Source organism: Salvelinus alpinus, chromosome 8 (assembly GCF_045679555.1).
Source record: "Salvelinus alpinus chromosome 8, SLU_Salpinus.1, whole genome shotgun sequence".
In the NCBI taxonomy this organism is placed as follows: domain Eukaryota; kingdom Metazoa; phylum Chordata; class Actinopteri; order Salmoniformes; family Salmonidae; genus Salvelinus; species Salvelinus alpinus.
This window is the reverse complement of record NC_092093.1, coordinates 78,344,376-78,371,215: the sequence shown is the minus strand read 5'-3', so window position 1 is coordinate 78,371,215 and position 26,840 is coordinate 78,344,376. Positions and strand designations below refer to the sequence as shown.

Sequence of the window (26,840 nt, the reverse complement as noted above, 5' to 3'; positions counted from 1 at the left end):
TGCGAGTATACATGCAGCTTGGATGCTGGAATTACTGAATAAAAATATAAAAACAACATTTTCAAAGATTTGACTGAGGCACATAAGGAAATGAGTCAATTGAAATAAATTATTTTGGACCTAATCTATGGATTTACTGGGAATACAGATATGCATCTGTTGGTCACAGATACCTTAAAAAAATATATATAAAAAATTGGGGTGTAGATCAGAAAACCAGTCAGTATCTGGTGTGACCACCATTTTCCTCATGCAGCATGACATCTTCGCATAGAGTTGATCAGGCTGTTGATTGTGGCCTATGGAATGTTATTCCACTCTTCAATAGCTGTGTGAAGTTACTGGATATTGGTGCGAACTGGAACACGCTGTCATGTGTGTTGATCTAGAGCATCCCAAACACGCTCAAATGGGTGACATGTCTAGTGAGTATACAAGCCATGGAAGAACTGGGACATTTTCACCTTCCGAGAATTGTGTACAGTTCCTTGCAACATGGGGCCATGCATTATCATGCTGAAACATGGCGGCGGATGAATGGCATGACAATTGGCCTCAGGATCTCGTCAAGATATCTCTGGCTTCAAATTGCCATAGATAAAATGCAATTGTGTTGGTTGTCCGTAGCGAATACCATAACCCCACCATGGGGCACTCTGTTCACAACGTTGACATCAGCAAACCGCTAACCCACACAACGCCATACACCCGGTACAGTTGAAACTGCGATTCATCTGTTAAGAGCACAGTTCTCCAGCATGCCAGTGGCCATCTAAGGAGAGCATTTGCCCACTGAAGTCGGTCCCGACACCGAACTGCAGTAAGATCAAGACCCCAGTGAGAACGACGAGCACGCAGATTAGCTTCGAGACATTTGACAGTTGAAGAAATTCTTTGTGCATATGGAAAATGTCTGGGATCTTTTATTTGAGCTCATGAAACCAACACTTTACATGTTGCGTTTATATTTTTGTTCAGTGTATTTTGGGGTAGACGAACATGCAGTTAGCCTACTTTCTGAAGTGATTTGTTTGACATCCAGGGGGAAATATCAGGACTGGTTGTGTTCATGCCACATTAAAAAGTAATACATTTTTACAGGTTAAATGACATCTTTGTTAGGCCCATAAAATGTTTTATGTCATGGTGTAATTCGCACTCTGCTTAAATGGCTAACTACTACTCTCCATCTGGCCATCCACAGAGCTCTACCCACTCAGACAACTTATGCTCCTAAAACGATTATTGATTAGATGTATTACTCCATTACACTGATGTCCATTAGTGCTTAAACCCACCTCAACCACTCCAGTACCCCTGCACATTGAATAAGGTACTGGTAGGGCTTTGCGATTTACCGTATTGTACTATATACACACACACACACACCGGTATTTATGCACGGACCGGTTTGGGTTTTTAACTTTACCTTCTATAACTATATTTTAATGTTTGGTTTGTTAAAATGTGATACGCTGTGTTTAACAACCATTTTTATTGTTTACTCAGCTACTGGAGTGATCCCTCCGCTCTCCATGCTGCTTTCCACACAGACCTAGTCCCACCTCCTGTCACTCAAGGAGCGCATTGGTTGCTGCTTGACCACCAGACACTTTCGTTCAGTCTGCATAGTCAATGCAGCACAATGTTGATGACAACGATGTTTCTACTTTGATCTTAATATAAATCCATAAGCGTTCTACAAGTACAATATTAGCTTGTATTTTCTTAGCAAGTTGAGCTAAATCGTGTTAGCCACTAATGCTAACCGCTAGTTAGCTGGCTAGCTAACTAGCTAATAAAAGTAGTGAGTCAGCGCAAACGTAGCTAGCTAATACATCCCGATACCAGTACTGGTGGAGGCTTAAATCAGCATGTTGTTTGTGCAACATCTAAAATCAAGGAGGAATATGTTGGCTATATGAATAAAGCTTTAATGTAGCCAAAGATTATAGGGTCCCTCAGGAAACACTTATCACGTGGCTCCTACCCTGTCACAATAACTCGTCCATGGCATTTTCATTAGTTGTCATGTCAAACACTATTCAAAGTGCCCACTATAGAATTATAATAAACATTCTATTTACAATAATTCCAAAAATTCACTCGTGTTTTGATCTAAATCGCAATTGCAACATTTGGTAAAAAATAAGGCCTAGTATTTTTGCCCATATTGTGGCACTGTGGAATTGATCTCAAATGACTGCAGGAAATGTAGAAATGGATGAAAATGCAGAACATTTTAGGTTGAAGTTGAATTGAACAGTGTAAAACAATCCGAATGGAGAAAGACCCATTGAAATCACTTAGAATATATATGTGATGCCACCCTAGGGTCACACACTACTCAAAACAAATTCAGAAGTTTATTAATCAAAAACATAAAATACTGTCATCAATGTGAAAAATACCATGATATTTTGGCCATATCGCCCAGCATTCTCATGTTTAAATTTTTTTTTTTTTTAAACACACATCGTTTTAACAATATTTTTTTTCTATCATTATCTATATTAACAATATCACTGCATTGTTGGGAAAGAGCTCTCAAGGTAAGACTTTTTTGCATCCCGTTTGCATCCTGTGCCCCTGGTGAATAAACCTTGAAAACTTTAAACACTAAAGCCTGCAGGCTATAGGCCTCAAGTCACTAACAATGTTTTGATGTTTAAATTCTGATGTAAGCACTTAATCAGATTTATGGAAACAGAGGCAGACACTACCACCCATTTATGCAGTGGGCATTAGGCATTACAACCCAAACATCTGAGAAGTGCCTGCCAGCCTGAGCCCAAGAACTGTTTAATTGCCTTTGTCCATCGCATTAGTGAACACTTAGTCTACTCTATCTTAGTGCAAACTCCAGATTGTTTGGGCTTGGGAGGGAAATACGGCTTGCAAATCAATGGCATTTTATCCAATGATGTGAATACTGCACAAATGGATTGGCCTGGAATTAGGGCACTCGGGAATTTCCTGGATTTAAGAAAGTCTCCAATGAGATATACATTAAAATGTTTCCTTTGAATAATATTTTTAAAAATGAAACGTTGCACTTGGCACTCTACTGCACATCCCCGTCAATGCCGCTGTTTGTTCAGTAGTTTCAGCAGATCAGGAAATCCATCAGTTATCGCTCTAACATGTAATCTACTCTACTCCATGGAGTCCCTCAACGTATAGTAATCTCACTATAAACCAAGTGAGTTCATGTGGTTGGTTTTATGTGGTAGCTTGGGTAGAACTGAGAATAATAGTTTCTATACATGGTTGTAAATCGGTTGGGGGCGATTTAGTTTCCATGCATTATACTTGTTTAATCAAGAAACCAACTGCAGGATTGATATCAGCATCAACTTCGGACCTGCTGTAGCATTGATCATAAATTAAGTATTTGGGATATCGTTGGACATTTGGAGAACAGAGGTGCGATTGTTTGAGGGATTGCATTACATCTGTATCAATCAACAGTGTTTGAGACACGTTTTACTCGTGTCTCCATGGCAACAAAGCCAACCCAAAACATTATGTCCATCGCATCACACCATCATCAGAACCTAATAGTGAGGGGGCCCAGAGGGGCCACAGCACAAAGTGAGAATCAAAATGGCACCCTATTCCATGTAGTGCACTACTTTTGACCAAGGTGCCATTTGGGACACACTCAGGCATCATCCAGCTCTGTATCAGGTGCATTACACACAGGTGGAACCCCGCTTTACCACAAACACTGACTCTTCACAACAGGGAGACGGAGCAGCGCTAAACGCCAACCTCAGCGCGTGCGCCCCCCCTCCCATCTGCTTTCAATCCCCCCAAAGAGGGTTAGAGGCCCCCCAACTCTGGGCCCCTAACCCTGTGAACCCACTCCCCAGCCCCCAAAACAATGTAACACCCAACAGACCTTATGTAACACCCAACAGACCTTATGTAACCACAGCAGGAGAGCATTTCTCACTCTGAAATATAGAGTTAGGAACTCTGGAAACACAGTGGGTAGGCAAACAGAGGGGCCACATCCCAAATTGTACCAGATGCGCTATAAAGTGCACTACTTTTGACCAGAGCTTTATGGGCCCTATTAAAAAGTAGCGACTACATATAGGACTATAGGAATAGGGTGTCATTGGGAACGCATCCACAGACAGAGGCCGAGCACTTATCAGACGCTGTTGGCTTGTCCTGGGGGGGGGGGGGGGGGTTATAGATAATCATAGCCAGCTGTGAAAGGATAAGATCAGTCCAGGAAGCCAATTATGGGATGGATAGCCTGCGATGGTCCAAAAACTAGGAGAGGTTCGGTTGCCAAGGTGATACGATGGTCATACAACACAATAGCTGAGTCCCAAATGGTGCCTAACAATGGTTGTCATTTGGGACAGGCCCTTCAGCTCTCCTGTTGCTATCCATCATATCACAGACAATTAGCATGTTATCCAACACAGTGCTCACTATTCATTCATACCATGGCCAGTCCAGTCCAGTCATCGATTTCATCTAACACCCTACTGCTAATTTTCTGTTGTTCTTCAAATCAACAGGCAACCCTACAGATGTCAAGTCAAGGACAACACCAGCGGCTGATTTTAGTGGTGAAAAATGGTGCCAATCAACTTGTATATACTGTATGAGGAATAGAGAAGCCAACAGTTTGAGCAGTTTGGATTTGAATGTGAAGAAAATCTCTTTGGTAAGAACATGTGACTCATCCCCAACAGACTCACTTTTTTAATCTTTGAGAGACATTTTTCTTCATGTTTTTGCACTTTCAAATTTGAGCAATCATTTCTTCCATAAGGTTAAATAAATTCTGACAAAACAAGGTTCATTTTGTAATAGTCCAATTATTATACTTTTTAAAAATCATAATTTGTTCATTAGACAAATTGTACTGTACGACAAACACAATGCCAGTTTCATAATCCTCTGCAGACATCAGAACATGGAAATTCAGCGAGACAGATTAAGTTCGTATCCAAGATGGCGTAGCAGTCAGACATCTTTTGTCCTCGTCTTGTCATACACACACACATATATATTATTATTATTTTTAAATAATTCTTAACCTCAACATACTCTCCTGCAATCCGCCTCACCCAATGTGGTATGGATCTGCTATTTTCTTTACTTTTGAACTGGAACCCCCAACAGAAGCTAGCCAGCTACTAGCTATTAGTCAGCTAGCCATTGCTAGCGGTCATCAGCTACCTTTAGCCCGGACAACTCCCGCCAGTCTGCACAGCCCGATGCAAATCTGACTTATTTTTCTCCATATCTCCGGATTCCTACCGCAAGCTCTGAACCTTTTCACATGAATCATCGCAGATAGCTAGCTGCTATCCGAGTGGCCACTCCTGGCTAACGTCTCTGTCCCGAAGCAAGAACCAATTAGCCTGGAGCTAGCCTTTGCTAGGCCCATCAGCCACTCCTTGGGCTTCAATACCTATTTTGCCAATTGGCCTGGACCCCTTTTACTGCCGACACGGAGCCCCGACGACCTAACACGACTGGACTACAGACATAAAACCCCCTCGGGCGAATTTCAACTGGCTGTTCTGTCGCGATGTCCCCAGAAAGCCCATCTGCTAGCTGCGGCCCACTAGCTGTCTAAAGCATATCGGACTGTTAGCTGAAGAGGCCCATCGGACAAATTCTTTGGCCACTATACCGATTTTGCCAATTGGCCTGAACCCTTTTCCAACACGGAGCCCTGCTGATCCATGACAACTGGTCTGCCGACGTAACAGCACAAGGGGGCTACAACAAACTTCTTCCGTCGAGACGGCCCTCTAACGCCTTTCTGCTAGCCCCGGCCCGCTAGCTGTCTGAATCGCCGTGTCTCCGGCCCGCCGAGCTACACACTGGACCCCTATGATCACTCGGCTACGCATGCCTCTCACTAATGTCAATATGCCTTGTCCATTGCTGTTTGTTAGTAATTATTGCCTTATTTCACTGTAGAGCCTCTAGCCCTGCTCAATATGCCTTAGTTAACCCTTTAGTTCCATCTCCCACACAAGCGGTGACCTCACCTGGTTTGAATGATGTTTCTAGGAGACAATATCTCTCTCATCGTCACTCAATGCATAGGTTTACCTCCACTGTATTCACATCCTACCATACCTTTGTCTGTACATTATGTCTATTCTACCGTGCCCAGAAACCTGCTCCTTTTACTCTGTTCCGAACATACTAGACGACTAGTTCTTATAGCCTTTAGCCGTACCCTTATCCTACTCTGTTCCTCTGGTGATGTAGAGGTTAATCCAGGCCCTGCAGTGCCTAGCTCCACTCCCATTCCCCAGGCACTCTCATTTGTTGACTTCTGCAACCGTAAAAGCCTTGGTTTCATGCATGTTAACATTAGAAGCCTCCTCCCTAAGGTTGTTTTATTCACTGCTTTAGCACACTCTGCCAACCCGGATGTCCTAGCCGTGTCTGAATCCTGGTTTAAGAAGACCACCAAAAACCCTGACATTTTCATCCCTAACTAACATTTTCCGCCAAGATAGAACTGCCAAAGGGGGCAGAGTTGCAATCTACTGCAGAGAAAGCTTGCAGAGTTCTGTCTTAATATCCAGGTCTGTGCACAAACAATTTGAGCTTCTACTTTAAAAAATCCACCTTTCCAGAAAACAAGTCTCTCACCATTGCTGCTTGCTATAGACCACCTTCTGCCCCCCAGCTGTGCCCTGGACACCATATGTGAATTGATTGCCCCCCCCCATCTATCTTCAGAACTCGTGCTGTTAGGTGACCTAAACTGGGATATGCTTAACACCCCGGCCATCCTACAATCTAAGCTTGATGCCCTCAATCTCACACAAATGATCAATGAACCTACCAGGTACAACCCTAAATCTGTAAACATGGGCACCCTCATCCTAACCAACCTGCTCTCCAAATACACCTATGCCGTCTTCAACTAGGATCTCAGCGATCACTGCCTCATTGCCTGCGTCCGTAATGGGTCTGCGGTCAAAAGACCACCCCTCATCTCTATCAAACACTCCCTAAAACACTTCAGCGAGCAGGCCTTTCTAATCGACCTGGCCCGGGTATCCTGGAAGGATATTGACCTCATTCCGTCAGAAGTGGATGCCTGGTTATTCTTTAAAAAGTGCTTTCCTCACCATCTTAAATAAGCATGCCCCGTTCAAAAATGTTACAACCAGGAACAGATATAGTCCTTGGTTCACTCCAGACCCGACTGCCCTTGACCAGCACAAAAACATCCTGTGGCGTACTGCATTAGCATCGAATAGCCCCCGCGATATTAAACTTTTCAGGGAAGTTAGGAACCAATATACACAGGCAGTTAGGAAAACAAGGGCTAGCTTTTTCAAACAGAAATTTGCATCCTGTAGCACAAACTCCAAAAAGTTCTTGGACACTGTAAAGTCCATGGAGAATAAGAGCACCTCCTCCCAGCTGCCCACTGCACTGAGGGTTGGAAACACTATCACCACCGATAAATAAACGATAATTGAGAATTTCAATAAGCATTTTTCTACAGCAGGCCATGCTTTCCACCTGGCTACCCATAGCCCAGTCAACAGCCCTACACCCCCCACAGCAACTTGCCCAAGCCTCCCCCATTTCTCCACCCAAATCCAGATAGCTGATGTTCTGAAAGAGCTGCAAAATCTGGACCCCTACAAATCAGCCGGGCTAGACAATCTGGACCCTCTCTTTCTAAAATTATCCGCCAAAATTGTTGTAACCCCCATTACTAGCCTGTTCAACCTCTCTTTCGTATCGTCTGAGATCCCCAAAGATTGGAAAGCTGCCGCGGTCATCCCCCTCTTCAAAGGGGGAGACACTAGACCCAAACTGCTACAGACCTATATCTAGCCTACCCTGCCTTTCTAAGGTCTTCGTAAGCCAAGTTATCAAACAGATCCCCAACCATTTCGAATCCCACCATACCTTCTCCGCTATGCAATCTGGTTTCCGATTTGGCCATGGGTGCACCTCAGCCACGCTCAAGGTCCTAAACGATATCATAACCCACATCGATAAGAGACAATACTGTGCAGCTGTACTCATCGACCTGGCCAAGGCTTTCGACTCTGTCAATCACCACATTCTTACCGGCAGACTCAACAGCCTTGGTTTCTCAAATGACTGCCTCGCCTGGTTCACCAACTACTTCCCTGACAGAGTTCAGTGTGTCAAATCGGAGGGGCTGTTGTCCGGACATCTGTCAGTCTCTATGGGGGTGCCACAGGGTTCAATCCTCGGCCCGACTCTTTTCTCTGTATACATGGCTCTTGCTGCTGGTGATTCTGATCCACCTCTACGCAGACGACACCATTCTGTATACATCTGGCCCTTCTTTGGACACTGTTAACCAACCTCCAGACAAGCTTCAATGCCGTACAACTCTCCTTCTGTGGCCTCCAACTGCTCTTAAATGTAAGTAAAACTAAATGCATGCTCTTCAACCGATCGCTGCCCACACCTGCCCGCCCGTCTAGCATCACTACTCTGTACGGTTCTGATCTAGAATATGTGGACAACTACTAATGGATAGGTGTCTGGTTAGACAGTAAACTCTCCTTCCAGACTCACATTAAGCATCTCCAATCCAAAATGAAATATAGAATTGGCTTCCTATTTCTCAACAAAGCCTCCTTCACTCATGCTGCCAAACATACCCTTGTAAAACTGACTATCCTACCGATCCTCGACTTCGGAGATGTAATTTACAAAATAGCCTCCAACACTCTACTCAGCAAATTGGATGCAGTCTATCACAGTGCCATCTGTTTTGTCACAAAAGCCCCATATACCACCCACCACTGCGACCTGTATGCTCTTGTTGGCTGGCCCTCGCTTCATATTCGTCGCCAAATCCACTGGCTCCAGGTCATCTATAAGTCTTTGCTAGGTAAAGCCCCACGTTCTCAGCTCACTGGTCACCATAGCAGCACCTACCCGTAGCACGCACTTCAGCAGGTATATTTCACTGGTCACCCCCAAAGCCAATTCTTACTTTGGCCGCCTTTCCTTCCAGTTCTCTGCTGCCAATGACTGGAATGAACTGCAAAAATCACTGAAGCTGGACTCATATCTCCCTCACTAGCTTTAAGCACCAGCTGTCAGAGCAGCTCACAGATCACTGCACATAGCCCATCTGTAAATAGCCCATCCAACTACCTCATCCTCATACTGTATTTATTTATCTTGCTCTTTTGCACCCCAGTATCTCTACTTGCACATTCATCTTCTGCACAGCTACCATTCCAGTGTTTAATTGCTATATTGTAATTACTTCACCAGCATGGCCTATTTATTCCCTTACCTCCCTTATCCTACCTCATTTGCAAACACTGTATATAGACATTTTCTACTGTATGTTTGGTTATTCCATGTGTAACTGTGTTGTTGTAGGTGTCGAAATGCTTTGCTTTATCTTGCCCAGGTTGCAAATGAGAACTTGTTCTCAACTAGCCTACCTGGTTAAATAAAGGTGAAATAAAAAAATCAATTTTAAAAAGTTAACTTCTTGAAGGACTGAAGTATGGAGAAAAACTATTAAAAGCATTTACTGCTACTTGACTGCATGTTTATGGTGCATTGGTGATGACCTATACTAACAGTGCAGTTAATTGTGGTACAAACAAAAATAGAATCTCATTCTTGTTCCGTGGTACACAGATTAGAGTTATCAGCATCATATGGTTTGCAAAACTGCCCCATAGGATAGGGCCCTGGTCAAAATGAGTGCACTATATTGGGAATAGGTTGCCATTTGTGATATACCCATCGTCTTCGCCAGTTACAATGGAGGGTCATGGCTGGGTAGGTAGTCACCCCACCACTAGTGATGAAAAAATTTAATAGTTAGAGATACTTCTTGACAATATTTAGTTTTTTTGCTAGGTAGCGTTAGTCTGCTGTACCTGCACCAAAACACCTGTATTTTTCATGTTTCCAGCACTTATTTCCATGACTGATCAAAACTCATTGTCCCTCGTCTCTCTGTAGCAGGCATATAGTGAACAATATGCTTGGAACGAATAACAATACATACGGTATCAGCAGTTAAGTATCGATTTAATATCGTATTGCAAGGTCTCTGGCAATTCCCAGTCCTACCCACCACCCATTCCTTAGTAATACGATTACACAAAGGTAAATTCTTGTAATAGTTTGGCCCTCATCACCAAACCATCCATCCCATTCCCCTGCAATGTTCAAGAATAATGTTCTTCTCATCTCTGACTGAGGCAGATCTACTAGTTTCACTGCCTGCACTCAGTGAACACACACGCACTGAGCGCACAAGAAATGATTATCCTTCAAGACCACTTCCAAGTGAGAGGTAATAGGGAGGAGGGAGTCTTCGTAATTAGGGTATGGAGCAGGTCTTTATTTGGCAGGTACTTGTATACCTACCCTACCTGCCAAATAAGGGAGGATTAACATAACACTAGTTTATTGGTCTTGGTGTTCTACCTTGAACCGACAACACTGTCTGAAATAGGTTATGAAAACAGGCCTAATGAGCATTTAGGCTAGTCCGCCGGCGCCATCTACAACAGACGGTCAGTTAACGACATGCTCAAAAGCCAGACAGAATGAGAACATGAGGTCAGGGCCACTTACAGTAGATGGGGATGAGTCCCAAATGGCACCCTATTCCTCATATAGTGCACTACTTTTGACCAGGGCTCATAGGGCTTTGGTTAAAATGAGTGCCCTACAGTGTATATATGGAATAGGGTTCCATTTGGAGTCACGGACCGTGATCGCTCTGTATAGGCTGGCCATAAAGATGCTTCATAGGAGTAAGATCCATGACAAATCCTACATGACAGACAGTAATCCGGCTACTTTACTTGGGTAATAGATGGGCATTAGACCCATGTATAGGCTACTCCATCCATAGGCATATCTTCTCTATTAGTCCTCTAATGAGATTTCAGCTTGGCCATGAATCATTGTAGCCTGAATGTAGATTGTTTCAAGAGACTTGAAAAAGACCAAAATAATCCTATATAAAGAACCCATACAGCAGAGCAAACACATTAAACAGTGGGTGGAGTGGGCTTTGGGGGTGATAAAAACAATGTTGTAGTACACTGACCGACATGGACAGGTGTGTGTGTGTTTACCACAGCCTCAAAAGAAAAGATCTGCCGACTACAGTATCGGGGCATTTACACTAGGAAGCTGCATCGCACGGTGAAACATCGGAAGCCGTTCAATTTTAATGAAGGAAAGCGAGAGAAGCGGATGGACCGTTGAGCGATGCGAGCATGGGCGAGGGAGCTGACAGGGCAGGACTAAAGTTGGGGAAAGCTGAACTTTATTCAAATCCTCCACGATATTGCAACGCGAGTGACCAATCAAAGCTCACCATAGCTTCCAACCCCTACATGATTGGCTGACAATGGCTGTTGATAGGTAGCACTACCTAGCTTGCTAAAACCCACATGAGGGTGAGGATAGTGACTAGGCGGCACCGAGGTCCAGTTTGTATGGATGCCTTTAGGTGTGGACCACAGCAACGAAAATCAAAAGTATAACATGCAGTATTCTCCCAAGTGATAAAGGCTACCATCCTATTGTTAGGCCCGTTCTCCTGGCCTGGATGTTGAGCTATTGGGTGACATGTTCTAAGGGTAACGTGATCTATCATTTAGTGATAAAGTATTCTGCCCTGGGCGCCAATGTGCTGGCCGGGCTCTCCAGTTTCACAACCTTAAAAAGGTCCCGCATAGTCAAAATTATATTATCCATGAAATTGGATGATATTTGGATGAAACGAGATCAAAGTATGAAAAATGTTCGTCGCTTCTTCATTGATAAGGTTTGATCATAAAGTTACTGGTCCCCTCCTGTGTCAAACATGTTAAATGTCATTTTGCAGACGCTCTTATCCAGAGCAACTCAGAGAGCAATTAGGGTTAAGTGCCTTGCTCAAGGGCACACTGACAGATTATTTTTATCTAGCGACCTTTCGGTTAGTGGTCCAAAACTCAAACTCTAGGCTACCTGCCACTCCACTTGGATTCAGGAGGCGGGAATATTATCGGGATTTTATGACATCACAAAATCCTAATTTTAATACGCCAATGATAACATCTTATTCTCTTAACCAATTTAAATAAGTACTGTGTATGCAGAGGGGCGTGTTTAACATAGCTAGGTAGCTAGTCTATTGGTGCTAAAATTTTACTGCAGCGTGTCTGAAAATATAATTATAGGTTTCCCCTATTCATCAAAGGCAAATATACTTACAGGATTCTGCTTTCATCCGTGTCTGGTTTTAGCTAGTAACTGTCTAGCTACTGTAGGTCTTCAGCCAGCATTGAACAAAAAGTGGAGAAGGGTCGCCCAAAACTTTGACGCAGTTGTCATGTTATTACATCAGACATGCCAAACGGAAGAATCATTCAAACTTCTTGACATCATTTATAGTCATGATATATATTTTGTAATGAAAAGTAACCAGACCTCACCCTGTAAAGTTTCACCTGAAATTGACCAAGATGAGTACGCTAGCTTGATAAACATTGCTGACAATTCCATTTGGGCTAGCTAGCTAGCTATATTGATGTTGGTACAATAACCAAACAGTTGGATATAGGGGTGTGACGGTCTTGGAATTTGAGGTTATGGTAATTAGCCAGGCCAATGTACAGGTCACTGACGTAACCTTATACAAATTTAGAAATGTCAGATTGGAGACGATTGTCACAACTTAACGCATAGGCAGGCTATCAGACGCAAAATAAATTTGCAATTTCACTATTGCATTACGTTATTGGTTTTTCCTTTTTGTATGTGTCCATTTTGTTTACATGCATGTTACTGTTGTCTTAGCCCTATAAGGCCCTATGTAAAAAATAAAAAAATAAATGAGTCTTAAAACAAGCCTTTACACTTTGTTATTATCATGGCACTTAATCAGTCATCATTATTAAGGTTATTACTTAAAAATATAGATCTACAAATTATGAGATGCCAGGTTGGAGAGGACTCCATCGCATGTGTTGACAACATTAACACATGATAAAGATATGCCTTCCTCGTCTGTTGGCTTTTCTGCAAATAAAATCAAATACCAATCCCACGTCGACCCACATACATTGGCGTGTGAAAGGATTCACCCCCCTTGGCATTTTTCTTATTTTGTTGCCTTACAACCTGGAATTAAAATAGATTTTTGGGGTGTTTTGTATCATTTGATTTACACAACATGCATACCACTTTAAAGATGCAAAATATTTTTGGTGAAACAATCAAGAAATAAGACAAAAAAAACTATTCGCCCCCCAAAAGTCAATACTTTGTAGGGTTTTACCTTTTTAACAATACCTTTTGCAGCAATTGCAGCTGCAAGTCTCTTGGGGCATGTCTCTAGAAGCTTGGCACATCTAGCCACTGGGATTTTTGCCCATTCTTCAAGGCAAAACTGCTCCAGCTCCTTCAAGTTGGATGGGTTCCGCTGGTGTACAGCAATCTTTAAGTCATACCACAGATTCTCAATTGGATTGAGGTCTGGGCTTTGACTAGGCCATTCCAAGACATTTAGATGTTTCCCCGTAAACCACTCGAGTGTTGCTTTAGCAGTATGCTTAGGGTCATTGTGCTGTTGGAAGGTGAACCTCCATCCCAGTCTCAAATCTCTGGAAGACTGAAGCAGGTGTCCCTCAAGAATTTCCCTGTATTTAGCACCATCCATCATTCCTTCAATTCTGACCAGTTTCCCAGTCCCTGCCATTGAAAAACATCCCCACAGCATGATGCTGCCACCACGCTTCACTGGGATGGTGTTCTCGGGTGATGAGAGGTGTTGGGTTTGCGCCAGAAGTAGCATTTTCCTTGATGGCCAAAAAGCTACATTTTAGTCTCATCTGACCAGAGTACATTCTTCCATATGTTAGGGGAGTCTCCCACATGCCTTTTGGCAAAAACCAAACATTTTAGCTTATTCTTTTCTTTAAGCAATGGCTTTTCTCTGTCCACTCTTCCGTAAAGCCCAGCTCTGTGGAGTGTACGGCTTAAAGTGGACAGATGCTCCACAGCGGAGATTGGAGTTTTGCAGCTCCTTCAGGGTTATCTTTAGTCTCTTTGTTGCCTCTCTGATTAATGCCCTCCTTGCCTGGTCCGTGAGTTTTGGTGGACGGCCCTCTCTTGGCAGGTTTGTTGTGGTGCCATATTCTTTCCATTTTTGAATAATGGATTTAATGGTGCTCTGTGGGATGTTCAAAGTTTCAGAGATTTTTTTATAACCCAACCCTGATCTGTACTTCTCCACAACTTTGTCCCTGACCTGTTTGGAGAGCTCCTTGGTCTTCATGGTGCTGCTTGCTTGGTTGTGCACCTTGCTTAGTGGTGTTGCAGACTCTGGGGTCTTTCAGAACAGGTGTGTATATATACACACACACTAAGATCACGTGAAAGATCATGTGACACTTAAATTAAGTCCACCTGTGTGCAATCGTAGGAAAAACAACATAACATAGGAACAACTTCAAGGGGGATGAACACTTTTGCAAGGCACTGTATCTATTCACACGAACTCCAATGTTTTTCCCAAATTTCCCAAACTATTAGCATAATGTCACAAACCCACTGCTGCGGTCATTTGATGGCAATGGTTTATGTTCTTCAAAGAGAGGACGCTGTAATGAGAAATAATGTAGTCTAAGCTACTGAAAATAGGCCTTCACAAGATTAAATCATGACAGGAGCATTCGATTCTTAAAGAGATGAGTTCTGACAGACTACTTTAGGAAACTTTCTGAATGGACATAATTAAATAAAAGGTTAAATAAAATAATATAGGCCTATAGAGAGAATCAGCAAACTCCTACACACCCGTAAATGGACCAGTCAATCAAAGCAACCAGAGTATGTCAGACAACAGAAAATATTTATGCTTTCCTTAAAATAGAAACAAATACACATCCATAGCCTATTTATCAGTGTTGATTAGCCTATAAATTAAGAAAAGACTTATCATATTATACCATGCCAGTTTGGAGAGGAGTGGCGCATTGTCTGTTTGACACAATAATGGCGCATTATTAGGCCTCAGAGAGAACAACCTTGTCGACTACTGTTGAATAATTCATGAATAGTCAGACATATCCAACCTTCTTTAAAATGACCAATTTATTTATTTAGTAGCAAGCAATGAAAATGTGTATTGTATAAAAGAAAGTCCACACAATGGCCATAGCCTATAGGCTTGTGCTTCTACAACACCTCACATCTAGGGTTCAGCTGCTTGAGCATCAAACGATAGTTGGAGAGAGGAGATGTAGACGGTTTAATAGACTAAGTAAGCAAAACAATTGATTATAATCATTAGTAAATACTCCCGCTATTAGGTAAAGTTTATCTACATGAAAATAAAAAAGTTAACATGTTATTTTTCCAAAATGTCACCTAGGTCCATTTTAAACAGTTTTGACAGTTATTTTAATGACGGTCTTCATTCATTACAGTCAGTTACACGGTTATTCAATTACCATCACAGCCCTAGTTGGATAAACAAAATAATTTGTGAAACCATGATTTGATGCATGACAGGTTTTTGTTGTTGCATTGTGTATTAGCAAATTTGTTTGAGCATCTCACTGCAACACCGTCCATGCTTGACATGGGTGTTTTCAAAGAACTGTCAGTCAAGGTGAGCTCCCTTGACTGACGTCTTTTCAGACTTCCTGGTTGTTTGACATGAGAAAACATTTTTCTAAATGCAAAAATATATATATATATATTTTTTTTTATATTGTGACTAATGTTTTAACAACTCAAAATGCAATTTTACATGGGAATCAGAATGACTGTTCGGTACTTTAAGTCCCAAATGGCACACTATTCCCAACTCTGGTGAAAAATGTGCATTATCTGGGTGCCATTTGAGACGTTACCAACCTCTCCAAAGGCGCAGGCGCTGTAAATGCGAACCTTTTACTTTAAACCTTATGTGCGGGGAATTCAGATCAGATATACCAATGATATCATGTCAGTGGACTGTTATTTGAGAATGAAAGCAATAGGCTACGTGACAGTGATGGACTGCAAGGGATAATAGGCTACAATACGCAATCAATGGGGAGTAGGGCATGTTTGTTTTTTTTACACGCTGTGCAACGTTAATTGATTAATTGTTAGCACAGATGAACAAAATGAACATCTCAAAAAAGAATGCATTATAACGGGGAAGGAAATGTCGAAACATTTAAAATTAGTAATTTGGTGAGTGCAAAAACATGCAATGAAATGAACTTACCACTGGCACCCTTTGTTGAATTTTAAACGATATGACAATTAGCCTATGGATGACGTCTTCGAATATTCTGAGGGAAAAGTTCTTTGTCATTCGCTAATTCTTTAAGCAGTCATGTTTGCGAGAGAAATCAGACGATACGATGTTTGAACATCAATTTTCCGAAGTCTTTAGAATTTGTCAACTGTCCATACGTTCTGATGCTTTATTCTAAACCCTTAAATAATCGCCTAAGACACTGTTTATTTTACAAAAGTAAATAGGAACGCTGTCCGGAGAGAAACAAACGCCGCTGACAATTCCGAATGGGCTTGCTCAAGTGCAACCTCTCATTGTATGCATAGAAACGTACGCTCGCCTCCTTTGTAAACTTATCCGCAGTTGCCTTGTGCTAGTAGCTTCCGCACGACGTGAACCAATTCTTAAAGGACAAGACCCATCCGGGCATGGTCCAAAGTAGCCCTTGAGCATGACTCTCAGGGCGCCTTTACGTACACTACATGGCCAAAAGTATGTGGACACCCCTTCAAATGAGTGGATTCGGCTATTTAAAGCCACAGCAGTTGCTTACAGGTGCATAACATCGAGCACACAGCCATGCATTCCCCATAGACAAACATTGGCAGTAGAATGGACAATACTAAAGAGCTCAGTGACTTTCAATGTCGCACGGTTATAGGATGCCACCTTTCCAACAAGTCCATTCTTCTAGAGCTGCCCCAGTCAACCTTAAGTGCTGTTATTGTATAGTGGAAACGTCTTGAAGCAACAACGGTCAACTGTAAGTGCTGTTATTGTGAATTGGAAATGTCTTGGAGCAACAACGGTCAGCTGCGAAATGGTAGGCCGCACAAGCTCACAGAAGTGGACCACCGAGTGCTGAAATGCGTAACGTGTAAAAATCATCTCTCCTTGGCTGCAACACTCACTACCGAGTTCCAAACTGCCTCTGGTAGCAATGTCAGCATTGTAGGGAGAAGGCAGGAATTCCACCTAGAGTTTGAGACCTAGGTCCAAAGTTGTGGACATTTTACAAAGGCACTCAAAACCACCTGTACAGATACACGCCTCTTAAACCAACAAACAGACTCATTCAGATTTGCCAGGTTGAAAAGCAGCCAACGTGTATACATTATCTATCCATTATCTTTGTTATTCATACACAAACACACAGGACCAGCAGATGAGAGAGTGCCTGAAATAACTTATGGGGACAATGCTGATTCCAATATCCAATCAATTTCAGTCTTGAGTTAATGGGAATAGACCAAAGGTCCTCTGTCCATTACAATGACCATGAATACACTGAACAAAAATACAAACACAACAATTTCAAAGATTTGACTGAGGTACAGCTCATACGCTCTAAAAAGTAGGGGTTCAACAAGGGTTCTTCTAAGATCCTCAAAGTTCTTCAAAGAACCTTAGGCTTCTTGGCACTGGAAATTGCATCCAAAAGCTTCTTCCAAGAACCCCATAGGAGGTAGGGTTCACCGAGGAACCTCCTTAATTGGTGGGGGTTCTAGCAGGAACCTAACTGCCCAACTGAAACATTTGAATTTTAATTTGAAAGAACAGCAGGTGCAGGAACTTAACTGAAAAATGTAAAGATCTCTTGTATGATCTAAACTGATATTGTTTTATGATGATACCATCTATCTTTTAATATTTGTGCAAATCTTTCTAAAACAGAAAATGGACCCAATTCAATAGATATCAATCAACAAAGAGGTAAGAATATGTTGAAGGCTAGCTGTATTGGGTGCAGATGACTGAACTGCTCACTTTTGTGTCTGTGTCTGCAGGTATACAGACGAGGATTCATACAAAGGTATTTCTATTGGTATGTTATGCAGATCACATTTAGATCCTCCTCCCTTACCTCTTCACTAAAAATCCCATAGGCCTCTACATTATGAACAAGGTATGTGTATGAAAACCATTATCAAAAGTGTTTTTCACATTTAACACAAAAACCAAGTTATGAATACTGTCGTGTGCATGTTTTGTTAATCATCTGTATAATTACTATTTTTTTTAATTCACAGACTTCACCCTCGCCAAACACCTGTTATGAATATAACAGGAAACCTGCTTGATCACCATGCACTGCAAAATCATTCTGGCTATGGATACGGAGAACATCAACCCATTAACATCAACACGTCAGAGGATATACATATTGGACTTGGGACTCTGCTGGGTTTTTACCTCATATTTAGATTTTTTTATTCTGCTTTGCCACTAAAATCATAATTAACACTGTCAACTAAAATATTGTGTTATTGTTATGCGTATTATTATTATTATTATTATTAATAATAATAATAGGGGAGGGGGGTAGTTAAATGAACCCCAAAAGGTTCTTCAAAAGGTTTTCAGAGGATCCATTAAGGGTTCATCAAAGAATTTATAGGGTTTCCCCCACAGTTTCAATTTGAAGATCCCCTAAAGGATACTCCAGGAACCTTTTTATTTTTAGACTGTATAACGAAATCTGTCAATTTAAATAAATTCATTAAGCCCTAATCTATGGATTTCACATGACTGGGAGTACATATATGCATCTGTTGGTCACAGATACCTTAAAAAAAAGTAGGGGCATGGATCATAAAACCAGTCAGTATGGGGTGACCACCATTTGCCTCATGCAGCTCGAAAACATCTCCCTGGTCAGGCTGTTGATTGTGGCCTGTTGAATGTCGTACACGTCAGTCCAGACAATCCCAAACATGCTCAATGGGTGACATGTCTGGTGAGTGTGCAGGCCATGGAAGATCTGGGACATTTTCAGCTTCCAGGAATTGTGTACAGATCCTTGCGACAAGGGGCAGTGCATTATCAAGCTGAAACATGAGGTGATGGTGGTGGAAGAATGGCACGACAATGGCCCTCAGGATCTTGTGCCTTGTCATGGTATCTCTGTATCTCATAGGACCATCCTCCTCAGTCAATTTCATAAAAATGTAACATTTAAAAAGTTATAATTTTTTGATAAAAATAATCACGTCACCAAATAATTTATTAAAACACACTATTTTGCAAAAGTCTATAATAGCCTCCACAGCACTCTGGTGTAGCCAGAGGAGAGCTAGCTTCTGACCTCCTCTCGGTACATTTACTTCAATACAAACCTAGGAGGCTCATGGTTCTTCCCACCTTCCATAGACTTACACAGTAATTACGACGTCCTCCAACCTATCAGAGCTCTTTCAGCATGAGCTGACATGTTGTCCACCCAATCAAAGGATCAGAGAATTAATCTATACCTGAAAAAATAAGCTACAGATAGCTTGCACTGTAGTGCAAAAAATGTGGTGAGAAGTTGACTCAAAGAGAGAGAAAGACAGTAGTTAAACAGTTTTGAACAAATTAATTTCTTCCAATATGAAGGAGAAGCAAAAGAGAAACAGAGAGAGAAATAAGGCCATGCTCGTGAAATAATCTTAAACGGCACTGACCACCACTGCTGTGCATTCAAATTGCCATCATTAAAATTAAATTGTGTTCGTTGTCCGTAACTTATGCCTGCCCATACTATAACCCCATCGCCACCATGGGACACTCTGTTCACAACGTTGAGATCAGTAAACCACTCACCCACACTACGCCAAACACGCTGTCTGCCATCTGCCCTGTACAGTTGAAACCGTGATTCATCCATGAAGTGCACACTTCTCCAGCATGCCAGTGGCCATCAAAGGTGATAATCTGCCCACTGAGGTCGGTTACAACGCCGAACTGCAGTCAGGTCAAGACCCTGGGGAGGACGACGAACACGCAGATGAGCTTCCCTGAGACAGTTTCTGACAGTTTGTTTAGAAAATATTTGGTTGTGGAAACCCACAGTATCATCAGCTCTCTGGGTGGCTGGTCTCAGACGATCCCGCAGGTGAAGAAGCCGGATGTGGAGGTCCTGGGCTGGCATGTTTACACGTGGTCTGCGGTTGTGAGGTCGGTTGGACATACTGCGTTGGAAGCGGCTTATGGTAGAACAATTAACATTAAATTCTCTGCAACACCTCTGGTGGACATTCCTGCAGTCAGCATTCTAATTGCATGGTCCCAAAAACTTGAGACATTTGTGGCATTGTGTTGTGTGACAAACTGCACATTTTAGAGTGGCAAGTGCACCTGTGTAATGATCATGCTGTTTAATCAGCTTCTTGATATGCCACACCTGTCAGGTGGATGGATTATCTTGGCAAAGGAGAAATGCTCACTAACAGGGATGTAAACAAATTTGTGAACAGAATTTCAGAGATATAAGCTTTTAGTGCAAATGGAACATTTCTGGGATATTTTATTTCAGCTCATGAAACATGGGACCAACACTTTACATGTTGTGTTTATATTTTTGTTCACTATACATTTATCAGACACTCTTATCCAATTTACAGGAGCAATTAAGGTTGTGCATTGCTCAAGGGCACATTGACTGATATTTCAGTCACTGGCCCAATGCTCTTAACCTCTGCAGTATACTTAGACACTGCCAGTCTGCCACATTCTTTAGATCTTCCTCTGTCTCTGTGCTATGTATGATGGTTTGGTATTACTGGCCTGTAAAATGCATGACTCTGGAAATAGACTAGATTGATTGTCCTGTCTTGTTGTAGCATAGAGTCCTATTTGCAACAAGCAAACATTGACACATCAAGACATCATACTAGTTTCAGCCATAACATGTTTCTGGAAACAATTTTTTTCATCCATTTTGTTTCCATCAGAGTGATTCGCATCAGGCTGTTGTGAATAATGTCTGTCCACTCCACTCCCCTGGGCAGAGAGAGAGAGTTTCATTGTGGCTACTACAGGAGAGGGGGGTGTTGCTAGGAGCAACAAGCTGGTGGCAAACAAATGGAGTCCATTGTGAAGCCGGCACAGCTTTGGCTAGGCTGGGGCCCTTGTCAGAGGGTAAGACTTTACTTTTAGGTATACTTTAATGTATTGACCTACATTAATGCAAATAGTCTGGGTAACAATTTGACTAGATGTTCAGGTCTTATTTCTTGGGGGTAGAAGCTGTTAGAAGCCTCTTGGACCTAGACTTGGCGCTCCAGTACCGCTTGCCGTGCGTTAGCAGAGAGAACAGTCTATGACTAGGGTGGCTGGGGTCATTGACAATTTTAGGGCCTTCCTCTGACACCGCCTGGTATAGAGGTCCTGGATGGCAGGAAGCTTGGCCCCAGTGATGTACTGGGCCGTTCGCACTACCCTCTGTAGTGCCTTGCGGTCGGAGGCCGGGCAGTTGCCATACCAGGCAGTGATGCAACCAGTCAGGATGCTCTCGATGGTGCAGCTGTAGAACCTTTTGAGGATCTGAGGACCCATGCCAAATCTTTTCAGTCTCCTGATGGGGAATAGGTTTTGTCGTGCCCGCTTCACGACTGTCTTGGTGTGCTTGGACCATGTTAGTTTGTTGGTGATGAGGACACCAAGGAACTTGAAGCTCTCAACCTGCTCCTCTGCAGCCCTGTCGATGAGAATGGGGCGTGCTCGGTCCTCTTTTTCCTGTAGTCCACAATCATCTCCTTTGTCTCCCGTCAGGAATCCAGGATCCAGTTGCAGAGGGAGGTGTTAAGTGCCAGGGTCCTTAGCTTATTGATTAGCTTTGAGGGCACTATGGTGTTGACCGCTGAGCTGTAGTCAATGAATAGCATTCTCACATAGGTGTTCCTTTTGTCCAGGTGGGAAAGGGCAGTGTGTAGTGCAATAGAGATTGCATCATCTGTGGATCTGTTGGGGTGGAATGCAAATTGGAATGTGTCTAGGGTTTCTGGGATGATGGTGTTGATGTGAGCTATGACCAGCCTTTCAAAGCACTTCATGGCTACAGACGTGAGTGCTAGGGGTCGGTAGTCATTTAGGCAGGTTACCTTAGTGTTCTTGGGCACAGACACTATGGTGGTCTGCTTAAAACATAAAACCGGGTTAGAGTCCCGCTCCTTGAAAGCGGCAGCTCTAGCCTTTAGCTCAGTGCGGATGTTGCCTGTAATCCATGGCTTCTGGTTGGGGTATGTACGTACGGTCACTGTGGCGACGACGTCATCGATGCACTTATTGATGGAGCCAACGACTGATGTGGTGTACTCCTCAATGTCATCGGAGGAATCCCAGAACATATTCCAGTCTGTGCTAGCAAAACAGTCCCGTTCCTTAGCATCTGCTTCATCTGACCTTTTTTTATTGATCTAGTCACTGGTGCTTCCTGCTTGAATTTTTGCTTGTAAACAGGAATCAGGAGGATAGAATTATGGTCAGATTAGTCAAATGGAGGGCGAGGGAGAGCTTTGTATTCGTCTCTGTGTGTGGAGTATAGGTGGTCCAGAGTAATTTTTCCTCTGGTTGCACATTTAACATGCTGATAGAAATGTGGTAAAATTTAAAATGTAAGATTTAAGTTTCCTTGCATTAAAGCCCCCTGCTACTAGTAGCGCCGCCTCTGGGTGAGAGTACCAGTGGGGGTACTTAGCTAAAGCATACAGTCAATTCATACACTGTAGTTTGGGAACTGATATTCCAAAGTTATGCATGGTTGTGGCTTTGACTGCATTCCTCATTCTGGGAATTCTATTATGTCGATGACATGATGGCATAGATAGAGAACCCTTTGTTTGCAGGGAATTCTAATTCTTAAAGAGAACATTGGTGCTAGAGTTACATGGCAAGGGCTATCAAAATGGCATGGCAATAAACAATAAGAGATCAAAGGAAAATTATACGTTGCTGATATAAAATATTCCTTGGCGTCCTGTAAGTATAAGGGGACCTGATGGACTGCCTATGTATGTGTGTGTCCACGGGTGCATTCGTGCGCGCCGTGTGTGTATTAGGAGCCCCATGGACTGCCTCAGGCCGTAAACTGAACCCTCAGGACCTATCTGTAATCCCACAGGATGTTACGAGCCAGACAAGGATTTCAGACACTGTCATCTATAGTTTAGTTTCCTTTGAGGTCTATCTTCTCTTCAGTGGTTTATGTCAGATTGTGTTACCTATGTTTTGCAGTTGTATTTACAACGTAATATACTTCCTCCATGTCGTATGGTTTTGTTTAAACTTCTAGGATACATTTTGTTTATCTAAGGTAATATCATAATGGGCAAGGTTAACTTTCTTTCGTAACTTTCCTTTCAGTCCTCCATTTAGCTGTGTGCATGTCTGCAAATGATTTGGCCCCAAAAGGCTTCTATAAGGGTCGTAATATTTATATCCGTAAATCTTCCTTTGAGTAAAATAAATGATAATGACATTAAATAGTCTTTTCTCAAATGCCACTTATCATAAGATCTATTCACTGTCTTTCTAAGTGAGAGTCCCAAATGCCACCGTATTCCCTATATAGTGCTCTACTTTTGATCAGCGCACATAGGGCTCTAGTCAAAAGTAGTGCACTATGTAGGGAATAGGGTGGCATTTGGGACCTTTCCTGTGTTTCTAAATCTGTAAGAAATACACTCAATTAGATGCCGTAAATAAGGTCAGCCTTCAAAGCTATGACTCTCATGCGGCTAAGTAGCGATTGGATAGCAATTCCATTTGGCATTTAATACACAAGAAACATATGTGTTCCACAAGCAATGGATTTGAGGTTTTCAGCTATGTAAGATGACGTTGCATGGATGGAACCCAAGCAGTCTGAGCATGAAGAGAAAAGGGAACCCGACAAGCTGAGACACTCCAAGATACTGTGAATGTTTTGGAACACCACATGTTATCACCACCTTTTCACATGTAAAAACCTTCCACATGTGAAAACCTAACTCTCACATGTGGAATTGTATCTTCACATGTGAAAACTTTTGCATTCCCATGTTGTTTATTTATTTCACATGAGATCCTTTTCACGTGCTCAAATTTGTAGTTTCACGGTATCACATGTTGAAATGTTGCATCACCATGTTGTCACATTTATTAAACCGAAAGAAAATATAAACACAAAAATTAAAGTGTTGGTCCCATGTTTCATGAGCTGAAATAAAAGATCCCAGAAATGTTTCATTTGCAAAAAAAAGCTTATTTCTCTGAAATGTTGTTCACAAATTTGTTTACATCCTTGTATTACCTTGTGCTGGGGATAATACAAGGCCACTCCCAAATGTGCAGTTTTGTCACACAACACAATTCCACAGATATCTCAAGTTTTAAGGGAGCGTACAATTGGCATGCTGACTGCAGGAATGTCCACCAAAGCTGTTGCCAGAGAATTTAATGTCAATTGCTATACCATAAGCCGCCTCCAACGTTGTTTTAAAGAATTTGGCGGTACGTCCAACCGGCCTCACAACCGCAGACCACGTGTAACCATGCCAGCCCAGGACCTCCACATCCGGCTTCTCCACCTGCGGGATTGTCTGAGACCAGCCACCCGGACAGCTGATGAAACTGAGGAGTATTTCTGTCTGTAAAAAAGCCCTTTTTGTGGGGGAAAACGAATTCTGACGGCTGGGCCTGGCTCCCAAGTGGGTGGGCCCATGCCCTCCAAGGTCCACCCATGGCTGCACCCCTGCCCAGTCATGTGAAATCCATAGATTAGGGCCTAATGAATTAATTTCAGTTGACTGATTGTCTTATATGAACTGTAACTTAGTAAAATCTGAGAAATTGTTGCACGTTGCATTAATATTTCTGTTCAGTATACATGAGATCATGTTTTCACACGTGTAGTTTCATGTTATCACATGTTGCTTTTACATGTTGTCACATGTGATCACATTTAATTTGGGAGTGGGGAGTAGATCAGCTTTAATATTGCAAATAGATTGTGGCTTTTATCAATATAATTTTCTGCATTATTTCCAATCCCCCATATATATTTTTTGTAAATATATAAAATGATTATATATTACTAGTCTGTCTGTCTCTCTGTCTGTCACCCTGAAGCTTTTCTGATGACCTCAGACCACTGTGTCTTATTAGAGTTTGTGCGAGTGTGATTTATTGGAGACCGGGCTCGAATAGCCCGGAGCCTCGGCTTCACAGTTCCAGATAAGAAAACAGAAGACGTCACACACAGGACTGCAAATTAGATCTGTTAGTCCCCATGGAACGCAACGGCTGTTTTCAGCATGTCTTAACCACCTCTGGGGGGGTAACACAACAGACATATAACTGTGTCCTTGTAAAGATTTAAAACAATAACACCTGAACAAGTCAACGTTGCATATTTAAAGACTATTGACTATGCTGTCTTTGAAGTGGTATTCTTAATATCTTGCTGTATTATAGGCTACTGACCAATAGAATCTCTGACCCCTAGCCATAGTTCATATTCAACTTTTCTTGCCCTCCCTCTTTTGTGTAAACTCGTCATCACATGTTGTACCAACTTGTGTAGGGTTTCATTTCTTTAATGGGTACGACTGTGTCATTTAGGAACCACAAAGTTTCAGAGAATTCAGGTCAGCAGCTGCATGGGATTGAGTGGGCAGCATAACTTGGCATGAGGCTCTCATGTCTAAAGAGGGCATTTATCAAAGCCTGTCCTCCTCCCTATTCGCTCTCTTTCTCTCACTTGTGTACATTTTAGTCATTTAGCAGACTTCTCGTTCTCTCTGTGTATGTATGCGTGCACGCGCGCTCTCCCTCCACATTCTGTTTCTCTCTGACTGACTGGTAAGCTCCAGTAAGGAAGGCTAGCTAGCAGTTCTGGCTACACTAACAACACCTCTTTCATTTCAGCAGTTCTACTACAGTATGTCAAGCAGTGAGCACTGTTATTATTTACCTCATATTACAGCCTCTTACGTTAATAGTACACATCTTATACAGAGCCATACATAGAGATATATCTCTGATCTAATCACTTGTTATCTCATACAAATGATGAAAGAAGAAGCCTACGAAGGGCTGGCAGTGGTAACGTCTGCTTCCTACTCACACCCTCAAACACGTAGATCCCCTGAACGCAGCTCACTTTCCAGCCCACACTCTCAAACACCCAGATCCCCTGAAACGCAGCTCACTCTCCAAATCCCAATCACCTGAACTCTAATCACCTGTTCACACACCTGTATGTCATTATCACACTATTTAGTTCAGTTGTTTGTTTTGTGACACACGTCTTTCTGAGTGCTGTGGTTCCCGTGATTTAATCCTCCCGTGTATGATACATTTTGCTATCGGCTTTCCTGTTGTCTACCTATTGCCTGATCTCCCGGACTACGTTACTAGCCTTTTCCCTCCCTGTACTGTTGCCCTTTTTGACTCTCTGTGTATGACCTTCTGCCTGCCCCTGGACACAACTACCTGCCTCCTGTGGTCCTTTGCAATAAACACCTGCTGCGCCCTGCGCTTGAAACCAGCTCTCTGTCTCCCCTCGTTTTCATTACAGCAGTGATGGTGGTGATGTCATAGTTTGCATCCCCAATGGCACCCTATTCCCTATTTAGCACACTACTTTTGACCAGGGTCAACAGTAGTGCACTGAATAGGGTCATAGGGTTCTGGTCAAAAGTAATACACTATATAATGTAGGGAATAGGGTGCCTTTTGAGACACAACCATGGACTTCAACCATTACTTTACTAAATCGTGCTTAAACAAAGTTGAGAATCAATAAATATGTGTTCCTAATTCT

At 42.4% G+C, this 26,840-nt stretch overlaps 1 protein-coding gene across 1 annotated transcript in view; it reads right to left on the bottom strand.

Moving 5' to 3' along the window:
• The window catches only part of svila (supervillin a), a 136,646-nt gene extending 120,201 nt beyond the window's left edge, over positions 1-16,445 (bottom strand). Inside the window, exon 1 of the mRNA XM_071415176.1 lies at positions 16,262-16,445. The gene's annotated coding sequence lies outside the window, so the exon portion shown is untranslated. The remainder of the gene's footprint in view (positions 1-16,261) is intronic.
• Between the last annotated feature and the right edge of the window lie 10,395 nt (positions 16,446-26,840).